At 40.1% G+C, this 16,428-nt stretch overlaps 1 protein-coding gene across 2 annotated transcripts in view; it reads right to left on the bottom strand.

The window, feature by feature from the left end:
* Elf2 (E74-like factor 2 (ets domain transcription factor)) overlaps positions 1 to 16,428 on the bottom strand; it is a 53,603-nt gene that overhangs the window by 25,211 nt on the left and 11,964 nt on the right. The window lies entirely within an intron of this gene.

Below are 16,428 nucleotides of genomic sequence, written 5' to 3'. Positions count from 1 at the left end.
TGTGGCTCAGAGCGGGCTCCGCGGTAACGACGATGCCGATGCCGCAGCGGTGCGCGCGCGGCCCGGCCGCCGCCGCTTAGCCCGCTTCTCCCTCACCTGCCTGCGGCCCCACTCACACCCACACCAAGCAAGGGCCCGTCCCCGATGCATGATTCATAACCCCCCGTCACGAGGCACAAGAGCCCACGGCGGGCAGCCTTTTACCGCGACTAACTGGAGGTAAAGATCGGTCTGCCAGGTCTCCGTGTGCGACACAGGACTAAGCGCGAGCGCTGAGCAGACAACAACTCTGAATTTCCTCTTCGGTACAATTTTTCGCGTTGACTGGGGAAAAAAGCAATTAGGCCACAGGTGTGCTTTCTGTGGGGCCACACCAGCAGGCCTCGCTCTTCAGGCACAGGAAGGACCCTCTGACACGGGATGGGCAGCCCTGCTCAGACTCTGCCTTGAACAGTGTCTTCGGCCGCGCGTGTGTGTGTAGATGTGGTCGTCCCGAGTGTGCGCACCCGCGCTGTCTTAGGTTTTAAGCTCCACGAGAACAGAGTGGCACACTTTTCTCCACTAGTGATACACACAACACCTCTACACAAAGAGAAATTAGTACGGAAAGTCTGGGAAACATTCCCATCTACTTACAATCCTTCTAAACCCACCTTCCCCGGCGTAAGGTTAGCCTTGCTACCATAAGCAATCTACAGAAGCAGACACATTCTAAGTATGAAAACGCCGAGGATAACGAGCCTGCTGGTGGTGTCGCCGGGACAGACCTCCAGGAAAGCAAGGGGCAGACACGGGAACTAAAAGAAGTTCATGTTTTCTGACATACAAATTTCCTTCTTGAGGACTAGCGTGAAGAAAGAAGGATTATCAGTGGACTTTTCTTTCCTTTTCTTTTTTTAAGCTAGGCTCAGTAGTACACCCTGAAGTCCAGACCCAGGAGTTCGTAGGCACGCGGAACACAGTAGACCCCACGCATGCACCTCCTACCTACCTGCCCGTCTGGTCTACCACCTGTCTATGTGTCACTTCGCAGTTCAACTTGCTAGATAGGTACTTTACCACATGAGCTGAGCTGAGCCCCGCCCCATGCCTTTCTGATTTTACTTAATTTTCAAATAGGGTCTCCCATTTATGCCTGGACCACAATCCTATTTGTTTCAGGTACTTCTGGGATAACACACACACCTCCACCTTCAGCTTTTTATTAGTGGAGATAGGGTCTTTTTTTGTGCAGGCTAACTTTGAATCATGATCCTCCTAATCTCCTTCTCCCAAGTAGTTAGAATCACAAGCATTCCCCAACCAGCTAAGACCTCATTTCTTTAAAGAATATATCTGAAGTTTCCAGAGTTGGTCTGCAGATCAAACCCAGAGCCACACTTACACAAGCTAGACATGCACTCTACCACAAAGCACCATCCCAGTCCCTAGAATTTTTTGACAATGTTAAAAAATATAGATGCAGGATTTTTTGTTGCTAAAGCTGGTCTCAAATTCCTGCCCTCAGGTGAGCCTCCCACTTAGCCTCCAGCTTAGGTGCTGGAATTACAGGCATTCACCACTGCACCTGGCCAAGGCATGGATTATCAGAAGTTGGTAATGGCAAATTTTTGTTAGTGAAACGTGCAAAATGGCTATTATTAGATTTTCAATGAGGGCCAACACTCTAGAAATTGTTACCTTGTTCTATACACAACATTCATTTTAGGACATAGACCATGCAACTCTTTTTATACGTAAGGGACAGTATACCATTTTGGATGCATACCTAGCTTAGGTATAATTGAACTTTGATTTTTTTTTTCTGTCCTGGGGCTTGTACTAAGGGCCTGCCCACTGTCCCTGAGCTTCTTTTGCTCAACGCTAGCACTCTACTACTTGAGCCACAACACTATTTTTGATATTTTATCGGATAGAAGAGTCTCGAATAGAAGCCTGCCTGGGCTGGCTTCAAACTGCAATCCTCAGATCTCAGCCTCCTGAGTACAGGATTACAGATATAAGCCACGAGCACCCAGCTTAACTTTGATTTTTTTTCTTTCTTTCCTTCTTTTTTCCTGACCTGGGGCTTGAACTCAAGGCCTGGGCGCTGTCTCTAAGCTTCTCTGTGCTCAAGGCTAGCTCTCCAACACTTGAGCCACAGCACCACTTCTGGCTTTTTCTGAGTAGTTTATTGGAGATAAGAGTCTCATGGACTTTCCTGCCCTGGCTGGCTTCAAATTGCTGTTATTCTCAACAATCAGCCTCCTGAGTAGCTAAGATCACACACATGAGCCACTGGCACACAGCTTAACTTCGGGTCTTGTTCTCAGCATTTGACTGGACTCTCTCTCAGTCTGTTGGTTCTTTGCTTTATGTTTTATGCTAAGGAGGTACATCCTCAAAAATTCTCACCACCACTCTTAGATTGCCAACTAAATATTACAATTAGTCTTTTCTAGTGGTGTTAGACAAATGATTGTGAAAATCACATTGATGAAGCACTCATATGTGCAAAACACTGCAAAGGGTTAAAATAGTGTCCCCTATATTTTAAGTAAAATTTTAGCAACTGACTTCAAGGGTTAATTATCATTAAGAGAATATATGTAGTAACGAGTACAGTGGAATTTTTTAATTCTGAAATTTTACATGAACATGTAAAATTCTAATTTGGCATTTTTATAGAAAAATGGAGTGAGAGAGTATTCTGGAAAAATGACCAAACTTGTTTAATTCTAAAAGTGATATTTAGGTTGCATAATTTCTTGCTTCTGCTCTTACAATAATGCCTGTGCATTAGGATGCCTAATGCATCCTACCCACCAAAAATTTCTGTAACATTACTGACCATGCCTTATGGAAATCCTTCTCTTCATTTGATTTTTGTGATGGCAAATTGGCTATGTGTTTTTCCTATTATTTTCTTCTCAGCTATCTTTATTTGTGTCTACAAGACCCTTAAGTGTGGGCTGGGAATGTGGCTCAGTGGTTGAGTGCTTGCCTAGCATGCATGAAACCCTGGGTTCAATTCCTCAGTACCACTTACACAGCACCAGATGGTGCTGTGGCTCAAGTGGTAGAGTACCTTTAGCAAAAGTAGCTCAGGAACAATGCCCAGACCCTGAGTTCAAACCCCAGGACTGACCCCCCCTCCCCCCAAAAAAAGACCCTTAAGTGTATCTGTTCATTCAAAGTACAATCCTCAGCCATCTTCTCTCTTCATTCCTTCATTCTCCACTCTTTGTACTGCCCACCCAGAGCTTTTAGTGTTATTTCTGTGTTGACTCAAAACTCTACATGGCCAGTCTTGACTAAAAAAAAAAAAAAAAGAAGAAGAAGCTATACATCTTAATTTCCGCCGTGTGGTATCTTTATATGGATAACTCACTTACATGTAGCACTTTCATCTACACGAATGTCCTTTGTTTCTGCTTTCAATAATACCACCTCTGCAGCCTTACTCCTAACTTCAGGAACCCATACTGTTTTTGAGAGATTCTAAACATATAGGAAAGACTGAAAGTAATATTCTGAACAGACATATTGTCCCTTCTGAAAGGCTGTAACTCTTTTAGCATTTTCTCATTTATTTGTCTCTTATTTCCCTAAGAAATAATACACCTATAGATAAAAATATTATACTGGAATACTAATCCTGAGCCCTCTACTCAGCATTGCATCTATAGAGTTCAGTGTATATACTTCCAATCTATTCTTTATGTTTTTGAATGTATGTATGCTTACATAGGATTCATGTGTTTGTATTATGTATATCATTGAATAATATAAAGTAGTAATTTCCATGTTTTAGATAAATGTCATTATACTATATATGCCATTCTTAATTGTATCTTTATTCAAACTCTATTCAACCCATATTCATACACAGAGATATTAGCTATTTACTTTACAAATTCTACAAAGCATTCCAGTGTATGAACCCTGTTTAATTCATCAAATTTATACTGGAGGTAAATAAAGTTGTTTCTAGCTTTTACACTTATAAACTATGCTAAAATTTTTCTTATCTGTGTTTAGTCAAGTGGCACTGTGGCTCAAGTAGTAGAGTGCTAGCCTTGAACAAAAGGAGCTCAGGGACAGTACCCAGGCCCTGAGTTCAAATCCCAAGACTGGCAAAAAAAAAATTATGGCTATGAAGACACACATTCTTGTCAAACAAGATCTAATCTAAAATTTCTGCCTCTTGCCAGGCACTGGTAGTCCATGCCTGTAATCTCAGGAGGCTGATATCTGATGATTAAGGTTCAAAAACAGCCCAGGCAGACAAGTCCAAGAGACTCTTATCTCAAATGGTAGAGTGCTACTTTTGAGCAAAAACAAAAAAGACTCAGAGACAGTGCCCAGGCCTTCAGTTCAAGCCTAGGATTGGCACCCCCCCCAAAAAAAAAAAAAATCTAGAATCCAATGGCTCACACCTGTAACCCTAGCTACTCAGAAGAATGAGATCTAGGGAGCATGGCTCAAAGCCAGCTCAGACAGGAAAATCTGAGACTCATCTCTAACTAACCACCAAAAAGAAATAAATGAAGCTGTGGCTCAAGTGGTAGAGAAGTAGTCTTGAGTAAAAAGCTCAGAGACAACACCCAGTGTGAGTTCAAGCCCCAGGATTGACACCAAAAAAAAAAAATTTTTAATATGGATTGAATGTACATATATAGAGAGAGAATATAGAGTATTGAAAGGGAGAGATAACCCCAGATATGATAAAAAACAAAAATAATAAAATAGCATTACAATGACCAACAAAAAAGATGCAGCACTACAAATAATGCTATACTAATCAAGCTGACCCAGGTGTTGGAGGCATGACTTAGTAGGTAGAGCGCTAGCCAGTGAGCGGAGCACCAGGCACAGAATTCTTGTCCTTATCTTGGACAAGAAAAAAAAAGAAAAGTTGATACACATGGAATGTACAAGTTTCTAGAGAATATGAAATTTCCTATACTACACACTCAAATAGAAAATAAGTACTGGATGGAAATGTGGCTTAGTGGTAGAGTACTTGCCTGGTATGCATGAAGCCCTGGGTTGGATTCTTCAGTACCAAATAAACAGAAAAGGCCAGAAGTGGTGCTGTGGCTTGTGGTCGAGTGCTAGCCTTGAGCACAGAGGGCTCAGGGACAGTGCTTAGGCCCTGAGTTCAAGCCCAGGACTGGCAAAAAAAAAAAAAAGCTCAAATAAATAAATAAATATATATATATATATATATATATATATATATATATAGTCTAAACCATCCTTTCCAATAAAAAAAGAGTTGAATAAATTTTTAGAAAAATTCTAGCAAATGTTTATAATCTTTTTTTCTTTTTCTTTCTTTTTTTTTTTTTTTTGCCAGTTCTGGGGTTTAAACTTAGGGCCTGGGCACTGTTCCAGGGCTGCTTTTTTTGGCTCTACCACTTGAGCCACAGCACCACTTCCAGCTTTTTCTGTGTATGTGGTACTGAAGAATCGAACTCAAGGCTTCATGCATATTATGCAAGCACTTTACCACTAAGCCACATTCTCAGCCCTAAAATCAATTCTTTTTTTTATTTAAACTTTTTTTTGGGGGGGTCCGGTTGTGAGGCCTGAACTCTGGGCCTGGGCGCTGCCCCTCAGCTCTTCAGCTCAAGGCTAGTGCTCTACCACTTGAGCCACAGCGCCACTTCCGGCTTTTTTCTTTTTGCTTATGTGGTGCTAAGGAATCGAACCCAGGGCCTCATGCCTGCAAGGCAAGTGCTCTACCACTGAGCCACCTTCCCAGCCCCCTAAAATCAATTATTATACAAGAATTAATGACAGAAAAATAGAAGAGAAAAATAAATGGAAGGCACCGGGATTATTTTATGAGTTGCATAATATTTTGTTTCTAAAACGACATAAGGATAATGCAAATAGTAAGATTATAGTTTCATTTCATTTATGAATGTACATGTGAAGGCCTTTTTATTTAAAAGAAGCAAAATGACAAACATTCTCAAACTACAAGGGGAGATCAACATCTGAGAATGTTTTACTAATCACATTAACAGACTGAAGGGGAATGTATTGAAGAATGCTCCAAAAACATTTCATAAGACTCAATGAACACAAAAACAAAACTAAAAACAGAGGAATAGGAAATAATCCCTTAAATAAGAGGACATTACTAAAACCTGTAACAAACACTAAATTTAAAATGGAAATTTCAGATACTTCCTTCAGCATTAGAAACAAACCTAGGAAGTCCAGAGGTAACACCACTCCTAACAAAATACTGGAGTTCTTCACCAACAGCATAAGAAATAGGGGGGGAAAAAGACAACTGGAAAAAAGAAATAGGAGGCCAGTTGTTCCAGCTGAGCTGGTCTTAAGACCAGTGAGTTCCAGCTGACCCACAGATGATCACAGATAGTAGAACAGGCCATGTCCAACTCAGCATAACCACATAACCAAAAGCCCAAGAGAAAAAAAATAACTGGTTCTTGTTTGAAACCAATACATTAATATTTCTTATTTTCTAAGATGTACATTTAGAGCAATGATTTTTTTGTTTTTTGTTTTCCGGTCCTGGGGCTTGGACTCTGGGCCTGGGTGCTGTCCCTGAGCTTCTTCCGCTCAAGGCTAATACTCTACCATTTAAGCCACAGTGTAACTTCCGGATTCTTGAGTAATTTATTGGAGATATGAGTCTCAAAGACTTTCCTGACTATCTCAGCCTCCTGAGTAGCTAGGATTACAGGCGTGAGCCAAGCAATTGTACTTGAACTTCCCAGTGACTTCTGCTTAAATCAAATCCCAAGTTTTTATATGCAATAATTGCATATTGTTCATAGCTGAAAATATTTTATAACTTTCATTTTTCCTAAGTTGTAATGTGTTTGTTTCCAATTTGATAAAGCAGGAAGTGGCACTGTAGCTCAAGCAGTAGAGTTCTCGCCTTGAGCTGAAGAGCACAGGGACAGCACCCAAGCCCAGAGTTCAAGGCCCTCGACCGACCAAAAAAAAACCCAATTTGATAAAGCATTCTGATTTTTTTTCACTGTTTTCTAATTTATGCATCATAATGAACTATTTTTATACATGATACTGATTTTCTGGGCATTGCTAAAGGGGAGATCACAGCAAAGAACTGAACTGTAAACAACAGAAACATTTTATGATCCTACTTTAATAGGTCAAGACTCTCCAATTCATGAAGTTTGTGAATTCTATGGCTCACTCCTTTGAAGTTATTTTAAATTTTCTGTCTTTTTTCAATTTATAGACGTGTTTGAGTCCAACTTTTGCCTTAAATGGTAGTCAAAGATGCAAATATGCTAATGACAATTATACTTTCTGAGCTGTTTACCAGTTTGAAGAGTCTACCTTCATTCACCCTATTCAGAGATGTTCACTGTAAACTCTGTTTCAGTCTTCCAGGTTCTTTTTGTTAGTATCATCTTTAGTAAACTTACTTTCCAGTATTTCAACTTAGCTTTGTTTTGTCTGTTACTATGTTATCCGCTTCCACTAATTTGATTTGCTTTTGCTTTTTGAATTGTTAAAAATAGAAGATCATTTTAAGAATACAACAGATAACTGAAAATGGTTTCTGACATGCTCTGGACTTATTTCTACTCTGCCAATTTATGATTTCTTTTCTTTTTGTTTGTTTGTTTGTTTGCTGGTCCTGGTGCTTGAGCTCCAGGCCTGGGCATTGTCCTTGAGCTCCATTTGCTCAAGGTTAGTGCTCTACCACTAGAGCCACAGCCACTACTTCCAGCTTTTTTTTCTTTGTCCATCATGGAGCTCGAACTCTGGGCCTGGGCCCTGTCCCTGGGCTCTTCAGTTCAATGCTAGCGCTCTACCTCTTGAGCCACAGTGCTACTTCTGCCCGGGATGGCTTTGAACTGCCTCCTGAGTAGCTAGGATTACAAGCATGAGCCATGTGTGCCAGACTTAGTTCATGATTTCTATTTCCATCACTTTATTTTATTTTTTATTTGTATTTATTTATCACTTTTTACTCCTTTGTTATCTTTTATTAAGTTGAGTCAAGTTCAGTTGGATTTACTCTCTAACCTGCACCCTAGCACAGCATTTTGGAAGCCAGACCTCTTTGTTTTCTTTTTCACATTTTTCAGACAAGTTCCTGAGTAGCCCAGTTGCTCAAACTCATATTCATCCAGCCTCAGTCTAAGTGCTCAGAAAATAGGTGTGGGACAACATACTTAGCTTGGAAACTATGCCTTGTATTTATTTCTTTTTTTGTTAAGCTTACATTCATTACAAGGAGAGGAGTGTTTCTCACTCCATTTTTATTATTTTTATTTACATAACATTATTATGCACATTGTGTCTCCTGTTTCTATCTTTCGGATGTTTAAATCAATGTTCTTCCTTCCCATCTCCACATTATGTTTCTATTTTGTTGACATTACTTTATTTAAAGGCCAACACAGTCTAGTACCACTGCAGTTTCTATTCTTACCTCTTCAACCACACCTATTGTCTCTAGAAAACTTAAACAATTCTGGTTAAACTACACTGCTACTCAGTCTTTAAATAAAATGCAAAAATATCTGCTCTCTGGTCTCATTCATGTTGTCTTCTCATTCTCTATTTAACTAATACTTTTCTGAAAACGTATCAAGTTCTTGATTCAACAATTCCAGTAAATGGCCTATTTTTAGAGTACACTGGAAATATTAATAGATACAAATATAAATACAGTAAGGCAAAATATTGTGAATACATAAATTGAGAAAAATCCAGTGGTACTGCTGGCCCTAGGTGACAGGGAGTTCCACCTTCTTGGATTAAACCACCCATGGATTAAAAGTTTTGGGAAAACAATTGCACCTGTTCTGAACATGTACAGATTTTTTTCCCTTTTTTCTTCACCAATACTCTCTAAACACTGCAATACAACATTATTATTTTTTTTTTTTTTGGTGAACTCTGGGCCTCGGCGCTGTCCCTGACTCTTCGGCTAAAGGCAAGTGCTCTACCACTTGAGCCAGTGCCATTTGGGGTTTTTTCTGGTGGTTAATTGGAGATGAGTCTCACCGACTTTCCTGACCAGCCTGGCTTTGAACCACAATCCTCAGAACTCAGCCTCCTGAGTAGCTAGGATTACAGATGTGAGCTACCAATGCCCAACTCAATGCAACAACTACTTACAGAACTTTTTGTGTGTATGGGTGTGCCTGTTGCGGGGCTTGAACTCAGGGCCTGGGCTCTGTCCCTAAGCTTCTTTTGCTCAAGGCTAGTGCTCTAGCACTTGAGTCACAGCTCCCCTTTCAGCTTTTCTGGTAGTTTGTTGGACACAAGAGTCTCACAGACTTTCCTATCTGGCTCCAAACTACTCAGCATCCTGAGTAGCTAAGATTGCAGGTATAAGCCATCAGCTTCCTGCTTATTTACAGAACATTTATATCAAAGATATTATAAGTAGTTATCTAGACACAGTTTAAAGCATGCAAGAGGATGACAGGCATAGTTTACATGAAAACACAATGGCATTTTATATAAGGAACTTGAGCATTCACAGATTTGGGTATAGAACAATGGGTCCCAGAACCAACAAGAAGACAACTCAAAGTATCTCCTACTTTCTACCCAGTCCTCAAACTGCAGTTACAGAAACATCTAACTGCCACCAGGTGGCACCAAACTACAGCCAGAGTTTTTGTACAAACTGGGATACCTTAAGAGTGAATGCTGCTGGTACCAACTGTACATACCTCTTACTCTTCATCTATGCAGAATGACTCAGGTCACTTCATTAAATTTACAATAATGCCACATTCTGTGTGATTAAAATTCTTGGAATGTACTTACTACCTCATTTAGAAATCTAGTGTATGGGGCTGGGAAGGCAGCCCAGTGGTACAGCGCTTGCCTTGCATGCCTGAGGCCCTGGGTTCGATTCCTCAGCACCACATAAGCAAAAAAGAAAAAAGCCGAAAGTGGTGCTGTGGCTCAAGTGGTAGAGCACTAGCCTTGAGCTGAAGAGCTGAGGGACAGCGCCCAGACCCAGAGTTCAGGCCTCACAACTGGACCCAAAAATAAATAAATAAAAGAAATCTAGTGTATCACAAGTTGTAGGCACAAAAAGAAAGAAGGGAAGGGGAAGAGAGAAGGAGAGGTTGTTGGTATAACGAAATAAAAAGCTCCCAAGATCAACAGTAACAATAAAGCTCTTCAGGTGTCAAAATAAGATGAAGCTACTAGCTATCAGTAGAGCACAAGTTTTACAGTACCAATCCTTCCCTCAAAGGTAGGCTTATGCCGTATTTTCCTACCCGGTTCCTGTGTATATGGGGTGGGGATGGGGGGTAATCTAGCTATCTAGAGACAAAACATTTGCATGCATCATGAAATAAAGCTAACTGAAGATTAAGCCTGGTTACTGAAAAAAACAAAAAACAAAAACTGCTCATCTATTTTATAGAACACCTTCCTAATTAGGAGAATGAATTAGACGTGTATCAAAATTAATTCATGAATTTATACTTATTATAAAATCTAGTCTGTATACCTATCTTTTTATCCCCACTAACAGTATGTTAGTTCACTCCACTTTGGAACAAATGCTTGCTCCAGGGGTATAATCTGAATCACTATCCATTTAAATGTCTATAAAAATGAGAATAACACATAATAGATTATGTCCAAAAAATTGTTAAGCTCAAAGATCACTTCCTTTTTGATAACTAAAAAGCATTCTTTTATTATAAAGATTGTATTATGTGATTAAAATAAAAAACCAGAATAGTAGGTACCTTAAGGAAGAAGAGTAGGAGAATATCTTAGAATTAGATACACAAAAAGGTCAAATACTGGCCAATGTTTTGTTAATTTTTTTGGAAGTAAGTACATGCATACTTGTTGTCATTTGTATTTTTTACATGCTATAATATTTTATTACCTATTTTTAAGTATTTTTCATATTTTTACATGCTTTAACTATTTTGTTGTATTTTTAAGATACACTCTTCATAAACTCTCTTACATATATTCAGTTGTACAGGCTGAAAGTATAGCAATTCCATATATAATTATGTTTATGATATCCACCGTGGTGCTCAAGGCCCAGACCCTAACTGTTTGTGATTGCATTATTTTATAAGTAAACCAGCAACTGTATGCAGTGATGAAGAATACAAAACGGTTTCATGATAACTTTTCCTTACAAGTTAGTTCTCAAAGACATCAGAACCAAAAGAAATACTTTAATTTATGCTTCATAGTCCAAATGATCAAAACAGCATTCCCACTATAAAGTTAGAGGCCATCAGCTTAAATACCTAACAAAGTCAACTAACATGCATTATGTTCAATCAAAACTGGCTATTGTGAGTCTCATGTAGGTCTTTAAGACCCACACGTTACACAGATGGGAATGAAGAATGGATAGGGACAATGATTCCTCCTCCACTTGAAACAGCATTGCACCAAAGAACCCAACTTTTTAAGTCTAAAAAGAAATCATGGCTGGCCAATTATCTATCTAAATCTCTATCACTTTTAGCTTATTGTAGCTATACATTAAGAACACCTATAGCCCAAACTACGTGTCTATAAACACTAATTTAGTGGAATAAAAATAGTAACTATTATGAAGTTGTGAACGAGGTGCTAAGGAGTTCAGTTGGTTTTAGGTAATTTTATTTACTGAACCCAAAGCCTTGGGCACACAAGGAAAGCTCTTTGTCACTTGAGCCATCCCTCCAACTCTTTTGTTACTATTTTATTTTTGAGACAGGGTTGCATTAAGCTTACTAGGCTGCTTTTGAACTTGCCAACCTCCTGCCTCTATGTCCCAGAGAGCTAGGATTATTAACATAAACCACCATAACTGACTTAGATAATTATTTGAATGTCTTCTGTTTTCAAATATTTTGAAAACAAGTAAGTTTTTATTTTTACTTCTTATTGCTATTATAAAGGTGATGTACAGAGGGGTTACAGTTACATACGCCACGTAATGGGTACTTTTTTTTTTTTTTGGACAGTCATAGGGCTTAAATTCAGGACCTGGGCACTGTCTGAGACCTTTTGCTCAAGGCTAATTAGGTTTACCACTTTGAGCCACATCTCCACTTCTGGTTTTCTGGTGGTTAATTAGAGGTAAGAGTCTCACAGACTTGCTGGACACCAGTGTCTCATGCCTGTATAATCCTAGCTACTCAAGAGGCTGAGATCTGAGGATTGTAGTTCAAAGCCAGACCAGGCAGGAAAATCTGTGAGACTCTTATCTCCAACAAACCACCAGAAAACCGGAAGTGGCGCTGTGGCTCAAGTGGTAGAGCACTTGCCTTGAGCTGAAGAGCTGAGGGACAGCGCCCAGCCCAGAGTTCAAGCCCCACAAACAACAACAACAACAAAAAAAAACCTCTCACAGACTTTCCTGCCCAGGCTAGCTTTGAACTAGGATCCTCAGATCTCAGCTTCCTGTATAGCCAGGATTACAGGCATGAGTGAATACACTTCTTTTTAGACAATGTCACCCCTTCTCTCACAGTTTAAATTTGTATTTTATTTTTTTAAGTTTGCTTAAAACATTTTTTGTGTTTTCTTCTTCAGTGTGATCAATTAGACACAGGACCTTACAAATGAGAGGTAAGTGCTCTACTACTAAGTTGTATACCAACCTTTGGGGTTTTTTGTTATCATTTTAAAAAATTTTAATTGGGGTTAAGTTAAATAAATCAGGTAGTGTACATTTCTTTTTTCTGTTTTTTGGCTGGTCGTGGGGCTGGGTGCTGTCCCTGATCTCTTTGGTCAAGATTAGTGCTCCACCACTGTGACCACAGTTCCACTTCCAATTTTTGAATGGTTATTTGGAATTAAGAGTCCTACAGGAACTTTCCTGCCCAGCCTGGTTTTGAACTGTGATCCTTGGATCTCAGCCTTCTGAGTAGCTAGGATTACAGGCGTGAGCCCAAGGACGACTGGCATCTCTCAAGTCCTGGGGTCCCAGACAAGGGCTGCCATCTCAAGCTTGCTTCAAACTCTTTTGCTGCTGGGTTTTTTGTTTTTTTTGCTAGTCCCAGGGCTTGAACTCAGGGCTAGCAGTCTACCACTTGAGCCACGGGGCCACTTCCAGCATTTTTTCCTGTTTATGTGGTCCTTACTGAGGAATCGAACCCAGGGCTTCATGCATGCTAGGCAAGCACTCTACCACTGAGCTACATTGTCAGCCCTCTTTCAAACTCTTAAAAGCTCAACACACTGAGACAATGCTTGAAAAGACCACAGCAGTAAGATTTTTCTTGCCAGGTGCTAGTGGCTCATATTTGTGCTTCTATCTACTCAAGAGGCTGAGATCTGAGGATCACAGTTCAAAGCTAGCCTGAGTAAGAGAACCTATGAGGCTCTTATTCCCAATGAACCACCAGAAAACCAGAAGTGGAGCTGTGGCTCAAAGTGGTAGAACAGTAGCCTTGAGCACAAAAGCTCAGGGATAGTGGCCAGGCCCAGAGTTCAAGCCTCTTGACTTCCTTAATCTTCCTAGTCTCCTTTTCCCTCTCTTCCTCATACTTCAAATTCTAGCCATACTGAATCTCTTTTGGCAACTTAAATAATCCATTTCGACCTGCCAAATGCTTCAAACCCCTTCCCTTCCTATGTCACGCTCTTGGGGAGGCATTCTGTGACCTCCCTGCCATTCCTATGCCATTTCCTCCCATAAAACTTAGCTAATCTTAGCATCATAATCATTCCTTTTCATTGTAATAACTTGTTATCTTCTCCACAAAACAGCCCACTGAAGAAAAATAGTGGCTCTTGTCTAACACATGAAAAACCACTTCTACACATGGCACAAGGCAAATCCTCAGAAGTACTAACAGGTGGCTGCCTGAAAAAATGGGATGGATCTGCCTAGGATGTGTTTTAAGTAAACATCCAGAGTTGCACTATTCACATATGTGACCTATCCTTACCTGAGAACTCTTGTAAGACTAGCAAACCAAACAGTGGGTTAGGGTGATGAATGAGTAGGGAAGAGGTTGACATCAAAGAATGTGAGAAGTAATCTGGGCGTCAGTGGCTCATGCCTATAATCCTAGCTACTCAGGAGGCTGAGATCTGAGAATCGTGGTTCAAAGCCAGCCCAAGCAGGAAAGTCCGAGAGACTCTTATCTCCAACAAACCACTCAGAAAACCTGAAGTGACACAGTGGCTCAAGTGGTAGAGTGCTAGCCTTGAGCTGAAGAGCTGAGGGACAGCATTCAGGTCCAGTGTTCAAGCCCGATGAACAAAAAAAAAAGAATGTGAGACGTTAATAAAACTACACTATATTAGAAATTTTTGCTAAGTAAGTTTGTTTTACCTGCTGTTTCCATAAAAAAGTAAGTATCAGTGGGGCACCAGTGGCTCACACCTTTAATCCTAGCTACTCAAGAGGCTAAGATATAAGGATTGCAGTTCAAAGACAGCCTGAGCCAGTAAGTCTATGAGATTCTTATCTCCAACTAATCACCAAAAAGCCAGAAGTGAGCTGTGACCAAGCCCTGAGCTCAAGTCCCAGAACCAGCATGCACATACACACGCACGCGCACACACACACACACACACACACACACACACACACAATATCTAAGATGACAGGTAAGTTAATCTGTTTCATCAAAGTAACATTTTACTATTTGTAGCATATATATCCCATAATACCATGTTATAAAACTCAAAAATACACAGCAAAAAAAATTTTTTAATTCTTTTTTCTGTGTGTTGGTCATGGGGCTTGAACTCTGGGCCTGGGTGCTGTCCCTCAGCTCTTCAGCTCAAGGTGAGCGCTCTACCACTTGAGCCATGCGCCACTTCCGGTTTTCTAGTGGTTTATTGGAGTTAAGAGTCTCACGGAGTTTCCTACTCAGGCTGACTTTGAACCGTGATCCTCAGATCCCAGCCTCCTGAGTAGCTAGGATTACAGGTGTGAGCCACCAGCACCCGTCTATTTTTTTAATTCTACACAATTCACATTTAGTTTCTCCTCAGTCTGAATTAATAAAAATTATATTAGACAAATTGTTGGATTGCAAAATTTAAATTAACTACTGCTAAAAGTCTAACTAATAAAGGAATGAATGCTACTAGTTTTCAAAACTAAACAAAAATCTTTTAATGATCTAACCTAGATATACTTTTTCCCCTTTATGTAAAGTATATTTTGGTAAATGGTATAAAAAAGTATTTAAAATAATTTCTGCTTTATTAATTGAAAGAGCCACTCCTTACTTTTGGCCACTGTTTTCTCCTTTATATAATCAGTCAGTGAGACACATAGCTGAGAACAATAAAAATCAGTGGACTTTTTTTTTCAGTAGTGGAGCTTGAACTCTGGGCCTGGGCGCTGTCAGCTCTTCAGCTCAAAGCAAGTGCTCTAACACTTGAGCCACAATACCACTTCTGGTTTTCTGGTGGTTTATTAGAGATAAGAGTCTCACGGACTTTACTGCTCCAGCTGGCTTTGAACTATGATCCTCAGATCTCAGCCTCCTGAGTAGCTAGGATGACAGGTATGAGCCACCGACACCAGGCTATTTTAAAGAGAGAGATGTTGGTTGGTTGGCTGGTTGGTTTTCACCATACTGAGGACAAGGGCTCTAAACTTGCTAGGCAAACACTTTACCATATAAGCTAATTCCCAAGCCTCTGTTTTAAAATGATAGCTTGAAAAGCAGGAGCTTTGTTTTGTTTTCTTTTTAGCACATAGGATGCATTAAAAAATGACATTCTACTAAATAAAACTCTATTCATTAAATGTCATGTTAAATTTACACTCTTCTATTTCTCCATAATCAAATACCACATGGTTTATTTGAACACTCTTTTAATATGGTCTAGTGGTTTTTTCGTTTGTTTTGTCGGTTGTGGGGCTTGAACTCAGAACCTGGGCACTGTCCCTGAGCTGGTTTTGTTTTCTTTGTTCTTTGGGGTTTTTATTTTTTGGTTTTTGGTTTTTGTTTTGTTTTGTTGCCAGTCCTAGGGCTTAAACTCAGGGCACTGACCCTGAGCTTCTTTTGCTCAAGGCTAGCACTCTACCCTTTGAGCCACAGCGCCACTTCTGACTATTTCTGTGTATGTGGTACTGAGGAATTAAACCCAGGGCTTCATGTATGATAGGCAAGCACTCTACCACTAAAGCACATTCCCAGCCTTGTTTTTTGCTTTTTAAACTCAAGGTTTGTGCTCCACCACTTTGAACCACAACTCCACTTCTACTTTTATAATGGTTCATTGGAGATAAAAGTCTTATGGCCTTTGCTGCCTAGACTGGCTTCAAACAGGGATTCTCAGTTCTCAGCCTTATGAGTAGCTAGGATTACAAGTGTTAGCCACTAGTGCCCAGCTTTGGCCTAATGATTTTTTTTTATTTATATTTTTTTTTGTCGGTCGTGGGGCTTGAACTCTGGGCCTGGGCGCTGTCCCTCAGCTCTTCAGCTCAAGGCGAGCGCTCTACCACTTGAG

Source organism: Dipodomys ordii, unplaced genomic scaffold, assembly GCF_000151885.1.
Source record: "Dipodomys ordii isolate 6190 unplaced genomic scaffold, Dord_2.0 Scaffold119, whole genome shotgun sequence".
Taxonomy (NCBI): Eukaryota; Metazoa; Chordata; class Mammalia; order Rodentia; family Heteromyidae; genus Dipodomys; species Dipodomys ordii.
Note: the sequence above shows the minus strand (reverse complement) of the source record. Positions and strands in the feature narration are given on the sequence as shown.